Genomic DNA, 21769 nt, shown 5'->3' with positions numbered 1-21769 from the left:
ACCAACAAAAGCCGAAGGCAGTGATTAGAGAAAAATAAAATTGCTTCTTGTTTTTATCCCACCTGATATCAGGTTGTCCAACTGACTGCTGACAACAAATTCTACTTTAAAGTCTTGGGGTGAGTTAAAAGGCTAGAGAAAAGGTTAAAGTCAAGAAGAGGAGGCAGTAGAACAGAGAGGGCCACAAGAGCAAGGTTGGAGGAACCAAGATGATTAAAAAACAGAGCACTGAAGAAAGAAATAAATAAATGGGAGCTCCTCAAAATTAAACACTTTTGTGCATCAAAGAACTTCATCAAGAAAGTAGAAAGACAGCCTACACAATGGGAAACAATATTTGGAAACGACATATCAGATAAAGGTCTAGTATCCAGAATTTATAAAGAGATTGTTCAACTCAACAACAAAAAGACAGCCAACCCAATTACAAAATGGGAAAAAGACTTGAACAGACACCTCTCAGAAGAGGAAATACAAATGGCCAAAAGGCACACGAAGAGATGCTCAATGTCCCTGGCCATTAGAGAAATGCAAATCAAAACCACAATGAGATATCATCTCACACCCACCAGAATGGCCATTATCAACAAAACAGAAAATGACAAGTGCTGGAGAGGATGTGGAGAAAGAGGCACACTTATCCACTGTTGGTGGGAATGTCAAATGGTGCAACCACTGTGGAAGGCAGTTTGGCGGTTCCTCAAAAAACTAAATATAGAATTGCCATACGACCCAGCAATACCATTGCTAGGTATCTACTCAAAGGACTTAAAGGCAAAGACACAAACGGACATTTGCACACCAATGTTTACAGCAGCATTATTTACAATTGCAAAGAGATGGAAACAGCCAAAATGTCCATCAACAGACGAGTGGCTAAACAAACTGTGGTATATACATACGATGGAATATTATGCAGCTTTAAGACAGAATAAACTTATGAAGCATGTAATAACATGGATGGACCTAGAGAACATTATGCTGAGTGAGACTAGCCAAAAACTAAAGGACAAATACTGTATGGTCCCACTGATGTGAACTGACATTAGAGAATAAACTTGGAATATGTCATTGGTAACAGAGACCAACAGGAGTTAGAAACAGGGTAAGATAATGGGTAATTGGAGCTGAAGGGATACGGACTGTGCAACAGGACTAGATACAAAAACTCAAAAATGGACAGCACAATACTACCTAATTGTAATGTAATTATGTTAAAACACTGAATGAAGCTGCATCTGAGCTATAGTTTTTTGTTGTTGTTGTTTGTTTGTTTGTTTTTATATATATTTTTTGTATTTTTTATTTTTATTTTTTCTCTATATTATCATTTTATTTCTTTTTCTGTTGTCTTACTATTTTTTTCCAAATTTCTAAATGTTGTGTTAGTTAATTTTTTTTAATTAATAAAAAAATAAAATTAAACATCATGAGCCATTCTCATGCATGTGAAATGGTATCTCATTCTGGTAAAAAAAAAAACAAAAAACAGAATTTCAATACCCAGAACTCTATATACATGTAAATAGAAACGCTTCTTGTGATGAGTGAGTGAGCAGGCTGGGTTTTCAAGCACAGAGTTAGGAAGATGCCCTAATCTAGGAATAAGGTCCGTCTGGCTTATTTGCTGCAACCAAACAGCCGGAATGAGAGCTTGTACTCAGAGAGCCTCAGCCGCAGTTATCCCAACAAGGTCCTGGAGCAGACACCAGACACCACTGTCCTCTTCAGAAATTGAAGAAAACAAATAATAGGGAGGATCTGTGTCACACAGACCTTGATTTACACTGGAGCTCTGCCACTTCTTGGCTGTATAAGTGTAAGGACAGTGACTCAACTTGGCTGCACTTCACCATCACCACCAAGGAGCACCACTATTACAGACAGGGAGACAGAGGCTCAAAAACGTTAATCATCTTGGTTAAGGCTAGATAGTTAGCTAGTAGGGGAGTCAAGCAGAAAATTCAGGTCTGTCCAACTCCAAAGCTTTGCTGTAATACCAAGTTGAGAAAATGACAATCCTCTCTAAGGTGCTCTGACAACCCAATCAGAAGATGCTTTGGAAAAAAAACATATCAGCATTATGAGCATAAAATGCTGCCATTATTATCTACAGGCAGATGATAATAGGGCTTGCAGGATTAAATTCACAGCTATTATTTACCATGATAGGACATTCAATTCTGACTCGGATGACTAACGTCTGCTCAGAAGAAGGGATCATAATGCTTAAAGTGCTGTCCATCGCTATGTGAAAGCTAAGTGAAAAGCAAGGAAAAGCAAGGGGAATTTATCAAATCGAGGCAACACTATTTCTTTAAACAACAGGGAATTCCACCTACCAAATAACAGAGTAAAGATATCATATCACATTTATGTTCTTTAATGGAAGCTTTAAGTGCATCACAGTCCAGAGGGCTGAGCTCGGATATAGTTTCTAGCTTTTGTGGGCAGAGGCAAATTCCCGTCTCTTTTTATGCCTCATTTTTCTTTTCTATTAAAACAATTAGATCATGATTTTTAGAATCAACAAAATCACTTTCACAAAATACTCTGTGTTCTGGAGTGGGCAAGAATTTCATTATAATATTAACATATATGCTAAGCATTATCCATGTCCATAATATGTATTATCTCATTTTACCCTCAGAGCTATGGTAAGTACTATTATCACTAATATGCAGATGAGAACAAAAATGAGGCACAAAGAGGTTAAGTAATCTGCTACAGCTAGTAACTAGAAGAAGGGATTTAAATCTGGGCAGTCTGTCTTCAGAGCCTATGATGCTTAGTAGATTTTTATAAACAAAATAAATCTAATCAAGGTCAAATTAATTGAGGAGGATTACTAAGGGACAATAATAAACTAAGCAGGGTGAGTCTAAACTAAAATCCACTGTGGTTAAAATGGCTTCCACCTTTTGTCATTAGAATTAAGCAATATTTCAGCCTTATGGAGTTTCTCACTATTAAAAAAGCCATTTGAATTCCCTACCATATGCCAGGGGTTGTACTAGGCAAATAATGCTTTATATTTTACAGCAGTTTTCTTATGGATTAATTCTTTAAAATATTTAACTCTTCAATCTAGATAAATTATAATAAATATTTTTGGAATTTTTGAAGTTTATTTTCATGGAAAATGTTTTTTATACATTGCTATGTAAGTAAAGAAGTTTATAAAATTGAAGAAAAAAAAGAAGAAGAAGGCCCAGCTGGCAATATTGCATTGCATTCTCTGATTTTCTTAAGGAGTGCTCTACTTCCCCACCCCCGCCCCCTGCCACACTGATATGTAAGCTCTATATAATGTCTGCAGCCTTATGTTCTGTTGATGTGGAGCACGAGAAAGATAAAAAGGTGCCTAAATGTTTACAACAGTCGTTCTCAGAGAGTGATCTTGAACCATCAGCATCATCTGAAGAACATCTCAGAAATAGAAGTTTCTGAGATAATATCAAACTACCAAGCCCCACCCTGATTTACTGAATCAAAAACTCTTTTAATATTATAAAATTAGAACTCATTTGTCCAGTATATACACAATATACACAATACAGCAAAGTTAGTTGAATTCACATAACGTAGAAGGCAGTGGATGATCAGAAATGTTCTTTGTAATGAGAAAGTTGAACTATAGTCACAGGTCACAACTGGCATCTTATGGGTGATATTGGTCTGTAGATGTTTCTACGTAGCTTATAGGGTATACTGGAAATACTGGTTTGAATGCCTTTGGGCAGAAGCTTCAGCCCACTGGTTTGCCACATTCTGCACCACTCCCTGTAAGAGTAGTGGGGCCCCAAGGACAGCAGACCATGTGACACCTCAAGCTAGTTTCAGTGGAGTATATGTTGAATTAGGATGTTTAAGGGTCCCAGGACCCTCCTTTCACAGCATACCACTTCACAATCTTGCCCCAGTTCCAGCTTTCTTCCACCATGTCTGCCCACATTGCAGAATGAAGGCTGAAGGACACAGTACCAGGAAAAATGGCACTTGCTGGTCTTCTATCTTCTCCATGTAAGACCTTGGCAACTATGATCTACAGCATCGAGCAAAGGCCTTGGAGGATGAGGTTTTACCAGGTCAGTGATTCTCGAAGTTCATCTGCATCAGAATTACCTGGATGACGGATGGCTGGTCCCCACACCCAGGAAGGCTGTCTTCTGAAACTGACTTGGAAATTAAATTGTAAAACCATATCTACGCGACATGTGTTCCTGTAACTCATCTGTGCTGGAGAGAAGGAATTAGGAGAAATGAAGGGCTATAGGCCAGAATGTTTCCATTTAGAAGACACTTTCAGATAAAACCATTGTTACATGTTACATGTGTGTAGTTAGTCAACAGAACTGTGTTCGTACAGTGGACAAATTTAAGTCCTTATTTGAAACATATAGTCTTTCTAGATGTTTAGAAGTACAGAGTATGTTAAAAGTAGAAGCAGTAAAAGAACACATTTTATAGATATTATTTTATTAAAATTCATATGAGATATCTTTCGGAAATGGTCAGACCACCTCCAGAGCAGGACATATTCTGTTTGTGCTGTTTCAGGGACGAGAGAGAAGGAAGTGTCAAGGGCTCTATGCCAGTAAGTGTATAATTGGGCAAGATAAACCATCATCCTATATGTTCTGTGTATTTTATTTTATTTTACTGTGTATATAGTGTATATAGTGGGCAAACAAATCTTAATTTTTTATCATCTAGTCTTTCTAGGTGGTAAAGAAGTTGCCAGTGTATGACAGAAGTAGAATTAGCAAACTAATATATTTTATACATTTTGTGTTAAAATTTATAAGGAAGACTGTGTTCTGAAAATGACAGAATTTTACTTGTCGAAGCAAAATTGTAAAAATACCCTCTAAGCACTGCAGATGTAACCACTGGGTTGATAGAGGTGAGAAGGGAAAAGGAGTCCAGTTCCTATTTAGAAAACACTTTCAGATTATATTCTTTGTTGATATCTGTATTCAATACTACTGTGTGTACTGTGGACAAATTTAAGGAGATCCAATGCTACCGTGTGTAATGTGGACAAATTTAAGTTCTTATTTGAAACATCCAGTCTTTCTAGATGCTTAGATTTATACAACATATATTAAAAAGTAGGGAGTGTAAAATAATACTTTAAATATTTTTAATACATGGGAATGGCATAGTTAAACTAGATGTCCTGGAGCAGAACGCTGAGGGGGTGGGGCGGTGTGTTCTAGCTTGCTAGCTGCTGGAATGCAACACCCCAAAGACAGATTGGCTTTTAATAACAGGGGATTTATTTCATTAGTTCTTCAGAGGAAAGGCAGCTAACTTTCAGCTGAGGTTCTTTCTTACGTGGGAAGGCACAGGGTGATCTCTGCTGGCCTTCTCTCCAGGCCTCTGCATTCCAACAACTTTCCCCGGGGTGTTTTCTTTCTGCATCTTCAAAGGCCTGGGCTGAGCTGAGAGTGCTGAGATGAGGTATGCTGAGCTGCTCGGGCTGTGCTACATTCAGTCTCTCATTTAAGCACCACCCAATTAAATCAGACATCATTCATTACAGCAGGCACGCCTCCTAGCTGACCACAGATGTAATAAGCAACAGATGAGGTTCACGTACCATAGGCTCATGGCCACACCAACAGAACCAGGTGCCTTCACCTGGCCGAGTTGACAACTGAATCTAACTACCACATGGTGGATCAGGGAAGAAAGTGCAGAGGGAAGGGTTCTTTGCACAAGTTGTTATACAAATTCAGATTGTCTGACCATTGTTCTATAAAGCATTTTAGTTATTGCTGTGTATTAAAGTGTAAATCTTAATGTCCAAAATATACTAAAATAGAAGTAGAATGACACTCCCTGTAGAAGTGTCCTTGTGCTAATTTATAGGAAGGACCGTCTTCTTTCTGGGAGTGACCTTTGCTAATCCACCTCTTGGAGCTACACATGTTTCTGTACTTAGTCACTGAAATGGTGAACAAGCAAGGGCAAAGGGAAGAGCTCTTTGCTAGCATCTCTACACCTAGAAGACAGTTTTAGATTATAACCCTAGTTCAATGAGCATTTTTTTTGTAAAATACTTGTGTCTACTGCAGATAAGATTCTTTATTTCACAGCATGTAAGCTTTTTAGATATCCTGAGGTGGCAAAGTATGATAAAAAGTAGAACTAGTGAGTTAACGAATTTATACCTTCTTGTTAATAGAATAGCATCATCTTTGACATGGAATTGTTAAACCACCTGTTAGCAATATGCATCAGGACTTGTTCATTAGGTGGCTGCAGAGGGACAGAAGAAAATGTAAGGAGAGGGATGTATGCAGATGTATTCATATTTTATTTATTTATTTTTTTGTATACTAAACAGTGGGTGTCACATTTCATTCTTTTTCCATGTGAATATCCCGTTATCGCAGCAACATTTGTTGAACTCTTTTTTTTTGGCAGGGAGAGGGTAGTGCATGGGCCAGGAATCAAACCCAGGTCTCCCACATGGCGGGCAAGAATTCTACCACTGAACTACCCATGCACTTCTCATAGCTACATCTTAATATAACCAGTGTATGTGCACATCTCTTGGTTGTACCATAGGAAAATGTTAAATAACTCAGTGGAAACATACCTTGCTGTTACTTTGACAGAGATCTGACAAATCATCTTAGATGCATTACAGTTTTTGTAATCTTGCTTTACATCTAATTTTAAACTGAGCATTAAGGAATGCAGTATTTGTAACTGCCAGTATTTATATAGAGGTCTGTTGCCTTTTTGTCTTTTATGAAATTTTTGTTCCCAAGAAAGGCAGGAACACATTTCCCCCCCCAACTGAGTTAGTGTCAAGTATTCTTGTTTATCACAATACTTGTGGCTTTAGGACTTTAAACTGGTAAATATTCATGAAAAAGCATGACATTTTTTTAATGATCTTTTTTTTTTGTATACTGTATGGTGGAGGTCATATTTTCTTCTTTTTCCATGTGACTATCCCGTTATTGCAACACCACTTGTTGAATTTGTTTGTTTGTGTTTGTTTTCTATTTGTTTGTTTGCTTTTTCTTGGGAAGTGCATGGGCCAGGAATCGAACCCAGGTGTCCCTCATGGCAGGCGAGAATTCTACCACTGAACTACCCTTGCACCCCTTCCTGTGTGCTCTTAACCACATAAAAACGTATGCTCAGTTTTAGTTGTATGAAAACAAATCATGGACTAGAAGGATAAGTCAAACTGTAAACTGCTTGCTATTTGGGATTACTTTTGTGTTCTTTGTTTCTTGTGCCTTTTGGTTTTCTATACTGCACAATTAACTTTAAAGTTTTAAAAAAATAAATGTTATTTTTAAATCAAAAAAAAAAAAAAAGAAGATATGAAGGTTAATGCATTAAAGTGCCTTATGGTAGCCTTACAAGACATTGACAGCAGTGGCCTGGCCCTGAATCCAAAGGCTTCTTCTTCTAAGGATGTCATATAACTTTTGTTCATGGACAATACAGATTTTGCACCTCATCCGGTTTCCTCCTTCACACAGCACAAAATTTACAAACCAATTTTAATAACTATATATGGCTTATGGCCAGAAAATACAAGTATAAAATTTTTTCCTGTCTTACCCTTCTGGTCTAGCTGTAATTTCACTGCCTAGTGGAATTTTTGTTTAAAATTCGTTTCTTCTCTTTTAATCTACTTTTATATTCTTGTAAGCCCCCTCAATCTCTTTATGAAAAGTGGCAGGCTATATATAATGAAAAGGCACCTTACTAGACTAAATCATCCTCCCCATGACACATTCATTCTTCTCAGTCACAGGCAGCCAGGGCTACCCAGAGAACTGAAGTAATTCACTCAAAGTCAGATAGCCAGTAACCTGGTGAGTTGACCAGGTAAATCAGACCAAAAACATTAGTTTGATTAGTATTTTTCAGCAAATGGAACTGACTTAATCAACTGGAACCTTGAAGGAAGCAGCATAACTGGGAGAAAACCACTACCATGGTTAGTCTAGCACAGATTTTTTTTCAATTCATGAAAAAATTCATTGAAACCTGGTTCAAAATCAAAGAGGAGCTGAGTAGAGATGCTAATGGGCACTACTGAGAAGAAATTTACTCATCAAGCCTTAGTGACCAAATCGAGTTACTGTACCTTCAAAACTAAGCAAATTATTTCCTTCTCCTTGCAAATGGCCCAGCATCATAAATGTGACTCTGCACAGATCATTGAAAGGCTTTGGATGGTGATGACTTATCACTAATGAACTAAGCAGCATCCAGGGGGAGTCAGGCTGATGCCAAGCCTGGGCTAAAGGAAGAGATGGCTGGAAAGACCAGAAAAATGTTAAAAGAGGACCTATCCAACATTGGTGAATGCAGTCAATCCTATCCTAAGTGGAGACAGCAGGAGAGGAGAAGGAAGGGAAATAACACTGCTTGAGTTTCTACCATGCATCAGGCCCCATACTGGGTAGTTTATCACAGTATCACATCTGATTCTCAGGCCAGCTTATGCAACAGAATTACTAGCCCATTTTGCAGACGAGGGAACTGAAAACCCAGAGAACTGAAATAATTCACTCAAAGTCAGATAGCCAATAAGAAGCAAAGCTAGGATACACAAGGATTTCTCAAACTTGTGCCTTATGTTACAGAAAGGATGGAGCTATCACTCACAGATAGTGGGACTAGCAAAGAAGTGCAGGTATTCAGGGAGAAGTCAATACACTCTGTTTTGGACATGTTGAATTTGAGGTGCTTCTTAGACATCCAGGTAAAGCTGTCAACTTTGCAAACAGCCATAAAGTCTGGAGCTCAAATGAGAGGGGCCTGGGCTGGGGGTCAAGTATAAATGTGTTAGCCTTCCACCTATCACAGCTAAATGAAGAACTGATGTTAATGGAAGGACAAGAGGGAAAACAGAGGGTGAGCGGAGACAAAATGTAGAACCAAGTCTTGAGGCGCTCCATCAAATGGGTGGGAAAAGGGGCATGAGCCAAGAAGTCAAAAGAACTCTATGTGCTATGTCACAGTAGAGTGTGTTTTAAGAAGTGGCAAGTGGGTGGGAATTGAGTGGTTTAGAATGCTGCTGAGAGCAGTGATATACACTACAAAGAATAAAAACCTGCAGGCTCTCAGAGGCTCATTAATCTGCCAGGATTAAAGCTTGCCAGGATTGGAGTCATAATCTTTCTGATACCAGTTAATTCTCTTTACACTACACTAAGCTAAAAATAATGACAATTTGGATTTACAATAACATAAGTAGATGCAGTCCTACTATAAGCAAAGGTGGTACCTGAAAAACCAAAACAAAGAGATTCTAAATGACTAACCATAGAAATCCTTTAACCAGTAAGCTCTGCACTTTTTAAATTATTTGATTAACAAAAATTATACTTACAAGCAATGCTTTTAAAAGTAGAAAATTATGTGAGCATAACTCAAAATTTTCCAGAGTATTTTCACAACTGTTATTAAAATCCTGGTTTTAGTGTAAGGAGACAGAGACTCTACTTCTGATTCTACCTTAATGGACTATATAATGTTGACCAAATTACTTACCCCTCCTCATCTGCAAAATGAAGGGGTTGAATAATCTCTAAGATACCACAGAGGTAATAGCCTCTGAATTATCTCACTGCCTATGTAGCAATCTCTCATAAGACAGTGAATGAGTATTATTTTGCCCAGTAAATAGGTAAGGCAACTAAGGCAACTAGGGACTAGATCACATTGCCAGATAGTGGCAAATGGAGATTAAAACCCAAGTCTCCTCAACCTTTTTCCACAAAATCATATCAACCATATCATCACTTTACAGTTTCCTCATCTGCAAAATTAGAATACAATACTTTAGAGAATAACTATAGTCTTTCACTATCCAGAAACTATCGCCCTACTTCTTCTGATCCAACACCCTGAGTTTCCTTTGAAACCATCTCTCCCCTGCTCTCCATGGGGTTTGAGTCGAGATGACCTCCACCCTTCCTTTCCACGCATGGGATGGTACCCCAGGACCGACTAATCATGTGTTTTAGCTTCCTGTAGACCATGAGTGACTGGTTCAGGGACAAGGACTGGACCAAACTCAGAGTAATGACACTCAATTCCATGACTTCTGCTACAACCTCTAGGATTACTTAGGAAGACAAGAGTGTAGGTTTGATGTATGTATCCTAGAAAAGCCATGTTTTAATCCTAATCCCATTTTGTAAAGGCAGCCATTTCTTCTAATCCCTATTCAGTATTGTATGTTTGAAACTGTAATTAGATCATCTTCCTGGAGATGTAACTCAGTCAAGAGTAGTTGTTAAACTGGATTAGGTGGAGACCTGTCTGCACCCATTTGGGTGGGTCTTGATTAGTTTACTGGAGTCCTATAAAAAAGAAAACATTTTGGAGAAAGAGAGAGATTCAGAGGGAGCAGAGAAGAATGACACAGCCACAAAAAGCAGAGAGTCCACCAGCCAGCAACTTTTGGAGATGAAGAAGGAAAATGCCTCCCAGGGAGCTTCATGAAACAAGAAGTCAGGAGAGAAAGCTAACAGATGATGCTGTGTTTGCCATGTACCTTTCCAGATGAGAAAGAAACCCTGACTGTGTTCACCATGTGCCTTCTAACTTGAGAGAGAAACCCTGAACTTCACTAGGCTTCCTGGTTCAAGTATCTTTCCCTGGATGCCTTGGATTGGACATTTCTATAGACTTGCTTTAACTGGGACATTTTCTCGGCCTTAGAACTGTAAACTTGCAATTTATTAAATTTCCTTTTTAAAAAGTCACTCCATTTCTGGTATATTGCGTTCCAGCAGTTAGCAAACTAGAACACCAAGCTTGAAGCCAGTAGTAGCAGTAGGGAAGAGCTACCTGTGAATGAGACCAACAAAACCCAAAGAAAGAGAGGTGGAAAGAGCTCTAGTGACGTTGTTTGAGCCCTGGATCCAGCCTTACCTGAAAGCTACCCCTGAATTTTTCATTTGAGTCCATAAATTTCATGTGCTTAAGCCAGTATGAATTTGGATTTCTGTCATTTGCACATGAAATAAACCTGATTGATACAATTAGCACACTTACCACCACTGGTTCCTTATTTCTCTGGCTTTCATGGAGGGATTTTCAGGCTAGCAACTCTGAATATGACAACAAGAAGCTGAGAAATAGGAATGGGGCCAAGGCAAATGATGTAGGTTTAAAAGAATTTGTCAAGGATCTACTAATTTTGGAAACTATTCACAAAATTAAGACAATAGCCCTAATGTGGCTTTATTTTGCTCAGAAGATGAAGGCTGACTATGAGGCACTGTTAATAGCCATAAGCTAAAGAACAAACTTTACATCACTTCATCTCCTACCACTCTCCTACATAATTTACGTTTTAGGCATAATGAACTACTCAAACGTATTCTACCATCACACCGTGCCCTGTTCTCCAGCCTGTTTTCTGTCATATGGACGTGCCTTCGATGGGCCTTGAGACCCCAGAAATGAGTACTTCATGGTTCTAACTAAAATTCTTTTCTCAACTTCTACATACTCCTCTACGATCACATTTGGGGTACAAGATTAAGAATTTGATGAATAAGGTTGTCAAAATATATATGCTTTTCCTTCTGTCTAGCATCCTTTTCCCTCCCTGTTTGCCTAGCAAAATAAAACTCAGCCCTTAAAACCCAATTTCAAGTATCATAAGGGCTTGTATAATAAAAAACGGTGGTTTCCACATTAGCTATTAAATCAGTCAGAATAGGCAAGGTTTTGCTATAGTAACAAGCAATCCCAGTATCTCATAAACTTAGAACAACAAAAGTCTTAACTTATTTTAGCATGTTACATGTTCATTACCAATCAGTACAGGGGGCATAATCACTGTAATCCCCAGGAACCTATGTGGACCAAAAAGACCTCACCTCAGATTGCTGGTTGCCATGCCAAAGGGAAGGCATTATAGAAGTTCTTACCAAGCAAGATACATCACATATCATTTCCTCTCATATCTCCTTGGTCAAAATTATAAGAGCCATAGCAAAACACACTATTGTTTAGAAAGGGCCTGAACCAGAAATATTTGGTGGCCAGATCAATAGCTGTGCACCAGCATCACAAGGGCTGGGAAGTGCTAAATTATCTGACAGTCAGCCTATGCGGGTAGGGTATAAGGAAAGCAAGGGAAGAAGAGAGAAGGACAGACAGACACAGAGACAGGGAAGAAAAAAGCTAGAGATAAATTGGCATGTAATGTTTCAGTGATTCAAAATATGTCTACTTTGAATCATCAGGCATTTAGAAGAACACATTCTAACTAATGAATTAAGTATAGTACTCGGAGGTGGAGATACAATAGAGTAAGACTTCATCTCTAACATTAAAGAGATTCCATCTTTCCTTTTCTGTGTTTCATTTCAGGTAGAAAAATCCAAATGATATATAAGACACAAAAATAGGCTCTAAAGCTGGGCCCTCAAGTACACACAACTTGAGGCAAGAAGCCTTACCCTGGCCATACATATCAAAAGTTGTAGTTGAAAAGAGTCTGAGAATGTCTACAATTAGCCTGGTGGCCCCAGGGGAACTCACAGCCACCAAGGAAAAATTCAACAGGGATCACGGCCATGTGCACACTGAGGCCAGAAATGGTGTTCAGAAAGTTGAAGATGATACTTTAACAAAAGAACATATGAGGATTCTAAGATTTTCTCCTCATATAATAAAAAAGCCTGATTAACCACAAGTCATTTTCCAAGTACATCATAAATCAGTTTAAATACATTTCCTATTACTTCCAAATTTAAGGTATCTGATTGTTCTAGCTTGCTAGCTGCTGGAATGCAACACACCAGAGACAGATTGGCTTTTAATAAAAGGGGATTTATTTTGTTAGTTCTTCAGAGGAAAGGCAGCTAACTTTCAACTGAGGTTCTTTCTTACCTGGGAAGGCACAGGGTGATCTCTGCTAGCCTTCTCTCCAGGCCTCTGGGTTCCAACAACTTTCCCTGGGGGTGATTTCTTTCTGTATCTCCAAAGGCCTGGGCTGAGCTGTGAGTGCTGAGATGAGGTATGCTGAGCTGCTTGGGCTGTGCTACATTGCACTCTCTCATTTAAGCACCAGCTAATTAAATCAAACATCAATCATTGCAGCAGTCATGCCTCCTAGCCAACTGCAGATGTAATCAGTAATAGATGAGATCCACGTACCATTGGCTCATGGTCACAGCAACAGAACTAGGTGCCTTCACCTGGCCGAGTTGACAACTGAATCTAACTACCACACTGATTTAAAGCAAATATTGTTTCAAAGCAAAGATTATGTCAGCCCTTTGGGGAACATAGTAAAACATGTTATTTGCATATAAAATAATACAAACAGGACCTGTGGTACGCTTTTTTGTAAGATTATATATGTACATGCAGTCAAAAAGAGTTGGAATTTATAGTTTTAGTAGCCCAGGTTTCCTTTTATAGTAGGGTTTGTTTTTCTTTTTTATTTATTTATTATTTCAGCCCCTTACTAAATGGCGAAAAGGAGACATAAAGAAAATAAACAGAAAAATTTGCAGTTCTTTTCTCAGAGCAGCTAAAAATTATGGAAAAGCTCATTGACCTTTCAAGAGAACAATTTGGTTCAGTGGACCAGAAACTAAGTGCACCTAAGTGATTTCCAATTAATTCTCTAATTTTATCCTTTGCCTTTCTCCAGTAAATATGCTGGAGGCCTGCCCAATCTCATTCACTCCTTTTGAAGTGCAACTACCTGTGGCAATTTCAAACTGTATGTCCCATACCACTAAACACTAAGCATCAATAATGCTGATAATAATTAGAAAATGAGGGAACTGGAGGGCTAGAAACAGGGGGGAAACAGAGAAGACAGCCAAGCTAAAGTAGATGGCTTTGCAGGGTAATTAGTGGAGAAAGAAAAGAAGCTGAGGTCGAGAACTTTAGGGTATTCAAGGGAAGGGAAGGGAAAGGAGACAAGAGTGTGAGTAGACAGAGCGAGGCTGAACTTTCTGCTAGGTTCTGCCATGCAGTTCTCCAGAGGGGAGGAAAACAAGAAGAGGATAAGAAAACAGGTCTCATTCCTTAGTTACACTGATCAAAGATTTACAGAGTTGTCTGAACTGTTTCCAATCTAAAGTATACAAATTATGCTTTATCAAGTCCCATAAGAAGAAGAAATTAGAACATCTTATTAAGCTTCTGCAATATCTACTCTCCATTTTTGTTTTGTTTTCATGGAGACAAATATAGTCTGGGAATAAGAATATGGGCATGCCCTCTGCTAACCATGTAACCTTGGGGAAATCATTTATCCTCTCCAAGTCTTGGTTTTATAAGAACAATACTGGTACCTACCTTGTATAGCGGTGAGAATTAAATGAAATAATACATATAAAATGCTTAGCACAGTGACTGTCATTGAGGAGACGCTCAGGAAATATTAGTTGCTGTCATCGGCATCAGTACCATCATTTGTCTACCATAGGGCTGAACAAAACCTAGAGAAATTATGTGGTTTTCTATAGAGACAGCTGGACTCAGTATAAAAAGAGCCAGGTTTGGTTATAAATTTCAGCCTCAAGTCCCTCTTGCAGTGATGAAAAAACCAGGATTTTAGAATCAGAGTGATCTAGCTTTACTGCTTAACCAGCTGGGTAGACTCTGGCAACTGCTTGACTTCTAGTTTCAGTTTCCTTAGCAGCAAAATGAGAATAGTGATGTTTTTATATGACACAATATGAAAAGGCATGTAAGGCATTTTGATTAGAAATGTATAAAATGTACTTAAATATTAGCAGAAATAATGACTAATTTACTCATCTGTTTATGCACTTATTTTACACATAAATATTCAGCTTCTATGTGCCAGGCAAGGTTTGAGGCTAGAACTTTACCAGTGAAGGAAACAGACAAAACTCCCTGACTTGGTGGAGACTACTCTCCATGCTAATGAGCGTGCCTTGCACACTCTAAGAATCAATAAACATTTGGATATTTTTAAAGATTGGGCAACATGGAAAGGACCTGAAATTTCAACTCAGAGTTGATTTACCTGAGTTTAAGACCTGGCTCTGGATTGTGGGCACACCACTTACTTAACTTCCCTGGGCTTTCGACTGCTCATTTACAAAATATTATAATAATGAGAATATCTACCTTGTGAGAGTTCTTAGGAGATTAAGGGTATAATTTACCTTCATTCTCTGGACAAGTAGCATATACTTTAAGATGCTACAATAAACATGCAAGAAATATTTATGTGACCCCTGGATCTTCAGTGAGAGACATTCAATACTCTGTGAACAGTGGAGAACCACAAAGCTGGGTTGGGATAGAGACGTCAAATGCCCTGGTTTTTCATTCAGTAGATAATTAAAATCTGATGTGCTTTGGCCAATTACAAATTCTCAAATTTATTACAGATTATGTCTGAAAATGAATAAAAACAACTGAGCACCACATATGGAAGGCCATTAACAAGAAAAGTCTATTTTTGGAACTATACCAGAACAAATTATAGAAAAGCACTGGCTTTCAAACGCATCCTCAAAGGAGGCCAGGCTCGTACCTTTGGGTTGGGAAAGGAGAACAGAAACATCCTTAGACATTTTCAAAACCACAAAAAGGAATCCCCTGATTTTTATCACCTACAGAACAGCAAATGGTATAAAATCATTCATTACAATGAGTTTCAATTTATCAAAGACAAGCCAAAAAAAAAAAAAAACCCCATTTTGGAAGTATATTAAGAGACTGGGTATGGTAGAAAAAGTTACCTTTTATCTTTTGAAAAATTGAGCACTTCAAACTTTAAATGAAACAGACTCACTTTGCCTGCCTGTATCCCAGACTACTACAAGGCACTGAGACCTTGATGTTAGAGTTTGCTATGGACTCCCAATAGAAAAGCCCAAGAAGGGAGGGCTGACTAAATATTCTGAGGATCCTGGGAATTGCTATTCATCACTGCTTGACTGTAGTAGATAAAGGAGGCTCTTTTAACCCTGCCCACCATAAAATGCTGAGCTGGTGTGTCAAGAAGACAAATACACCTTCAGAGAAAATATTACTTCCAGGTAAGAAATTTCCCATAGACTAGAAATGAAGAGAATCTAATTGAATGCATCTTGGCAAATAAGAAAGTATAACAGAAATCAACTGGAGTTATTTTTCTTCTGGATCATTTCATAGGACTATGAATTATTTATGGTGTCAGGAGGACCTAAGATTAAATCCTGGTTCTGTCATGTACTAGTTGAACGAGGTTAAACCTCAGTTTCCCTATTGACCAACTGCAGACAGTTAGGTGATCATTAGTGGATCACATTTTTGGCCTGCTTAGCATATTGCTGGTCACAAATGTTTACTTTCCTTAGTTGCCCAGAAAAAATTATCAAGTATTTAGGTGTGTTCCACATCATACCACCAGTCATTCATTTATTTAATAAATCTTTATTGAACACCCACTCTGTACCTGGTACTGTACAAGACACTAGGGATATAACAATGAAATTTAGATTCCGTGCTTATAAAAAGAATGCTCATTTACATCCTTTCCTCCAAATCCTAAAGAAATAAATTCATTCCTTTGTCAATGAAACATAAAACAGAAGTTTGCAGAATGTTGAAAGCATCAGCATTTGAACATGGATCTGACAAACTGTAATTTTCCTCAGCTGGGTTCAGAAAAGTTCCCATTAGACTTTTGAGGAGCCCAAGTGTTAGCATCAAAAGACAAAATTCAGCAGCAGCAGCAGGAAAAATGATAAAGATTTAGAAATGAATGGGGAGAAGTTCCTGAACCTCTGAAGCAGCTCCCAGCTAGCACTGGCTTTTCTGCACACCCTTTCACTACTAAAAGGGGGGAACGCTCTTGTAAAGACGTACAAGCCATTAGCGAATCACATTTCAAGGTGGCTTTTTCCATCTTAAAATTGGGGAAAAAAATTAACAAGATGTCTCAGTGGAAGAATCCACAGAGCACAGACGTTTATTCATGCAAGCATGCTTTTGTTTATCCATCAGATCAGTTCATTCCAAAAGTTTTCCTTGTATTCTATGTTCCAGGACCTGGGCTAGATCTCGGGGATAGAAAGATGAATCAGACACAGCCCTGGCTTTTGAAGAACTCTTTATTTAGAAAATAAGTGAAGAAATAATTAGGACCCTATGAAACAGGCACTCTAATAAAGTGCTATCAGAGTGAGAGGTGGGAACCGCAAAGTCTCTCATTAGACTTGGATGTGATATGGATGAAACAGCCAGAGGATTGATTCAAAATCCACTTTTAATACAATACCCAATTTACACCTCACATCCAATCAGCTAACCCTGCTGATTCTACCTCCTACGCACTTCTCTCCACCTCCACTTCCACCACCACATCTTACCTAATCATTGCAACTGGTGTCCCTGCCTTACTACTACACCCCCTCCTCTGTGCTGCTAAAATGATTTTACAGAACTATAAGCCGGATCTTCTAACCTCCTTTTAAAACACTTCAGCAACTTCCCATTGCTTTTAAGTTAGAGTTCAAACTTCATAAAGCCTACAAGACTTCCTAATTCTACTCGCCTCTGCACTCACCACTCTCCATCTCCCACGTGGGTTCTAAACATACTAAATATTACTTTGCTCTTTTGAACCTCCAGATCTTCAGAGCTGCTGTTTCCAACTCAAAATGATCTCTTTCTCACTCGCCCTTCACCTCATTTTATGGTCCCAGTTTGAGTCGTCCATACAGCACCCCAAACTTCCCCATCAAACATTTATCAGCCTTGGAGGTCCCTGTAGTCCCAATCTTTCACTATCATTGAGAGACTAACTCACAGTAGATGCTGCCTTAGATCATTCTGCTTACCTTAGTTCTTACAGCAACTCTTAAAAGAGCCCACTAATGTAAGTATTAATGCACCAATTTTAAGAAGGAGAGACTCACAAAGATGAAGTTTCTTACTTAAGTTCACAAAATAATTGCAGAGCAAGGCTCTCTAGCCTAGGTGTATCAAATCTATGTCCAATCTTTCCATTATGCCCCTGCTATTCTTCTCTAATTATTTAGAATGTAAAATTCTTGTTTTCCCTAGCAAACTTCACCAAAAAGCAAAAGTTGCAGCAAGTACTGACAACAGCACAATAAAACTTAATGAGTTGAATTCTTCACAATCCAATCTAGGTATTTAGGCATTTTGGAGAGAGTCACTAGGGACTTATTTATTTACTAAATAACCAAAAAATGTTTAAATCTACTGTAATTTCCATTTAGAGCTCTGTACTTGTCCTTGAAACTGAGTAGAAAACCTTTCCTTTTTTTCTAACTCTCCCTTCTTTCTGCTACATAATAAAACTAAGTACTGTACAGAATATAACAGATAAATATAATGTCTTCCAAGTAGACACTGTAAAGTTCTAAAATACTATAAAGTGTGTCAAAAGATATCTCAGTGCAATTTCTTTGGTGACAGTACACTATTGGAAATAATGTAAGCATGTCCAAATGGGCTTGGCCTCTGGTTACCTTCAGGACCCTCTGACAGAATGACCAAAGAACACAGTAAGACAGATTCAGCTGGGAAAATGACAGGTGTCAGATCTCTCAGAGCAAAATAATGATCAACAATCAGATGTAACATTATTATAAAGCACTGGGGAGAGACACCAAGTGAGAAAAGACAGGTTCATTCTGCTGCTCAGAGCCCACAGATACACAGATATTTGGAGATGCTTGGAGTGCCAACAGAGAGAGCAGACGCCTAAGACTCGGATGTTGGGAGATTTAGAGCCAGCAGACGTAACCATGTGCCTTCCCATAAGATGCTAAACAAGCCAGAAGCCAGAAGGACCCACAGGAGCTGAGAGAGTTGTTTGAAACCGGAAGCTGGGAGAAGACACAGACACCTTCCCATGTGACAGACACTGGCCTTTCTTGAGTCAAGGTATCTTTCTCCAGTTGCCTTAGTTTGGACATTTTTATGGCTTTAGAACTGTAAATTTTTAAGTTAATAAATCCCCTTTATAAAAGCCAACCCATTTCTGGTATATTGCATTCAAGCAGCATTAACAAACTAAAACATAAGGCTCTCTTCCTTTTTAGACTGTGAGCGGCTTGAGGATAGGATCTACAGCTTAATCATCCTTGGATTTCCAGAATCTAACAGGGGACCTAGTCATAGTAGGTGCTCAGTCAATGTTTACTCAAAGAATAGGACAAAATACTAGGCTTGACTACTTCCTATATGCCCCTGGTAGGGCAGACTTTACACCGCACAACTCCATTGGGTCCTGTACACTAGACTACTATATGAATGGTGCCCCTGTAGTTATAAAAGAAGCCCCACTTCTATAAATCCCAAAATGACTAAAAGAGGGATCAAACGCAAAACACTGGCTCAATATCTATGTTGGTAGGTAGATATCTACCTCTAGGGATTGATCTCTCTCTCCCTCTCTCTCTCTCTCTCTCTCTCTCTGTCTAAATATATATATATATATATATATATATATATATATATATACACAACACACACACACACACACATACATCTGAAAGTGCTCTACCCTAGAAATCTGAAGACCTGAATGGTAGTACAAGCAACCACCAATGATGAAAATAACATTAATTGTGTTATAACAATGTACAATTATGTAATGGTAATCACAAATAATGTTACAATACATAGGAATACTACTTAAACCATTACAAAGTGCTTTCAAATTTCATATTCTATTTAACCTTTATGACCACTTAGTAAAAATTAAGTACTGCTTAAAAGTCCTATTTTGACCATGGGAAAATCAAGACACAGAAGAACTGAGTGACTTTCCAAGGTCACCCAGCTGACTTGAATCAAGATCTCCTTATCCCTAGTTTAATGTTCTTTCATTACATCACTTTCCTGGGAGTAGTCAAGGGAAAGGAAAAAAAAAAGAGGTAGGGAAAATTCTAGAAAGCAGGAACATCTGAGGCCAGCTGACTAAGCCAAGGAAAACTCCCAGGCAGGGACAAGTCTACTTAGCCCCCTTGCCTAGGAGACCCGTCTTCCACATTCACATTGCTTTAATTTTTCACTTTCTTTTGCTATGCTGCTTGAAATTTTGACAGTTTGGGGATTCTCTTCATTAACAAGTATCTTCTTTTAGAATGCAGTTCCTTCTGGGAATGTTCAGTGGATAGTAATAATTTACAAATGTGCCTGAGTTTATTCCATGAATTGCATTCCTCCTGGCTTAAAGCTCAGAACTCCAGCACATGAGAGGGACTGTGAATTTGGTTTGGAAAAAAATAGGTTACTTTGGGCATAGAGCATATTGGGGTAGTTCAGGTTCAGATGACATGATACAATGGGGGTCACAGGGAAGCCTGGAGATAAGGCAAACAAGAAAGTGGGAGGGAGATGGTTAAGTAGTTAAAGCCCATATAGTTTTAGTACCAATTGCTAAAGCCAGAGGCCCATTTGGTGGGACTCAGGAAATAACCAAAAAATAAAAGACTTAAAATAAATGGGAGAGATTTTCTTCGTTTAGCAGTTAGACTGGACAGCTATTCAACAAAATTGAACTTTTTCCTCTGGGGCATATAGCTAAACTACTTTTATCGGTTCCCATGCAGCTGGACATGGCCAGCATCTGAATTCTGGCCAGTAGAATGTGACTAGCCTTGGCCCAAAAAGCCTTCCCCTCATGCCCTTCCACTCTCTTTTCCTCTACTGTGGCAACCTTAAAGCAAGTTAAATATTGCACATTGCAGAACCAACAAGATAAAAAGAGCCTGGGTCCCTGGATCACTGCTTAAAGGAGAGTCACCTGCCAACCAGGAACATCCATCTGAAAGCTTATGTGAGTGAAACAAAAGCTTCTATTGTGTTAAGCCCAAGAGAATTTGTTTTTCAGTTTGTAGTTGGCCAAACAATAATAAACAAGTTATCCCCCTCTTGCCAAAATTACCGGAGAGCTACAATTTCCCTCTTGCCCTACAGTGATGAAAAAGCATTCTGCAGCAAATAGCAGCAGAGTAGTTTACAGGGAACAAAATGAGTGGGCAGAATTTCAGCACTGCACAGACCCGGGTACTCAGAGAAATGAATAGAAGCCACCCTGGAGATACAGACTCCGCACTTTAAAAAGTTGACATGGAGCAATTATAAGGAGACAAGTCTGACACAGGAAAGTGGTAGCTGGTATAGAAAAGCATGAATATGCTTAGGACTTTCATTCTATTCATTCTTTCTTTCTTTCAATATTCATTAAACAGCTATTTTTGTGTGTCTATAATGTACCATGCACTAGTCTAGATGCTGGAGATACCACAAAGAATAAAATAAAAGTGCTGCCCTCACGCAGCTTTTATTCTAAAGGGGCAAAGTCTAAGTCAGATGATAATTTTTTAAACAGAGGAAAAACACACAATTTTTGGATAATAAGTATTATAAATAAAACTTTTAAATAAAATAAAATGGGATAGAGAGGAGCTGAGGCTAACAACAGAGCTAATTTACTGAGGTGGTTAGGGAAAGATCTTTCTGAAGAGGTCTGAGCTACAACCTGAATGATAAGTAGAAACCAGATGGACAGTGATCCGGGTGAAAAGCATCCCAGGCTGAGGAAAGAACTATTTGCACAGACCTGTTCAAAGAGCCCAAAGAATACAAATGTGGTCAGAGAAAAGTGAACATAGGATAGAGTGGTACAGGATGAAGGCAGGGGTAGAGAGGGACCCATTCCCAAAGGGGCTGACACAGGACCTAGCTTGAATATTATTCTAAGAGGCATGGGGAGTCATTACACAATTTTAAGGAG

General features: G+C 38.6%; 1 protein-coding gene across 1 annotated transcript in view; it reads right to left on the bottom strand.

Moving 5' to 3' along the window:
* Positions 1–21769, bottom strand: part of NELL1 (neural EGFL like 1) — an 884414-nt gene that overhangs the window by 582366 nt on the left and 280279 nt on the right. The window lies entirely within an intron of this gene.

This window comes from Tamandua tetradactyla, chromosome 8 (assembly GCF_023851605.1).
Source record: "Tamandua tetradactyla isolate mTamTet1 chromosome 8, mTamTet1.pri, whole genome shotgun sequence".
Taxonomy (NCBI): domain Eukaryota; kingdom Metazoa; phylum Chordata; class Mammalia; order Pilosa; family Myrmecophagidae; genus Tamandua; species Tamandua tetradactyla.
This window is presented reverse-complemented; position numbering and strand designations above follow the sequence as displayed.